The sequence below is a fragment of the Pteropus vampyrus genome, unplaced genomic scaffold (assembly GCF_000151845.1).
Source record: "Pteropus vampyrus isolate Shadow unplaced genomic scaffold, Pvam_2.0 Scaffold12743, whole genome shotgun sequence".
Classification (NCBI taxonomy): Eukaryota; Metazoa; Chordata; class Mammalia; order Chiroptera; family Pteropodidae; genus Pteropus; species Pteropus vampyrus.
Genome location: NW_011901524.1, coordinates 4686 through 5226, shown reverse-complemented (window position 1 = coordinate 5226; position 541 = coordinate 4686). Strand labels below are relative to the sequence as shown.

General features: G+C 44.2%; 1 pseudogene; it reads right to left on the bottom strand.

Annotated features, from left to right (window-relative positions):
• Positions 1-11: 11 nt before the first annotated feature.
• LOC111735050 lies at positions 12-183 on the bottom strand (annotated as a pseudogene).
• Between the last annotated feature and the right edge of the window lie 358 nt (positions 184-541).

Genomic DNA, 541 nt, shown 5'->3' with positions numbered 1-541 from the left:
GCCAAATTAGTGAAGGGTCCAGATTGGTCTTTTAAGACAGAATAAAATAGATAAGAATATCAGAACATCAGTACCACATGCAGTAAGTATTGTTAGGTTAAACTACTACACACACACACACCTTATTTAAACCGATAAGAACAAAAACTACATTTGATCTTAGCCAAAAGGCCGAGAAGCGATACACCCAGACACACACGCACACGTTATTTTTTAGGTCATAAAATAAATATATTTCTTATTGTGAATTACAGTGGAAGGAAGGGAGGGAGGGAGGGACAGAGAGGGGCACGCAAACTTTGGAAGTTTCTCCCCAGTGGATACATCCCCCGAGCACTGTGTGTGGGATTATGAAATGAGGACTTTGTGTATCTGCTTGGCCGGACAACTTCCAACATGAGACTGGAGTGTCTCCATAGCTGGCAGTGTTGGCCATGGGCACCCCTGTGTATGTCACATGTTTATGGTGTCTAGCACGGCCACCCTGGGTGAGTACCATCTGCGTTTGTTTTGAACTTTGAGCCCTGCAAGGAAATGGGAG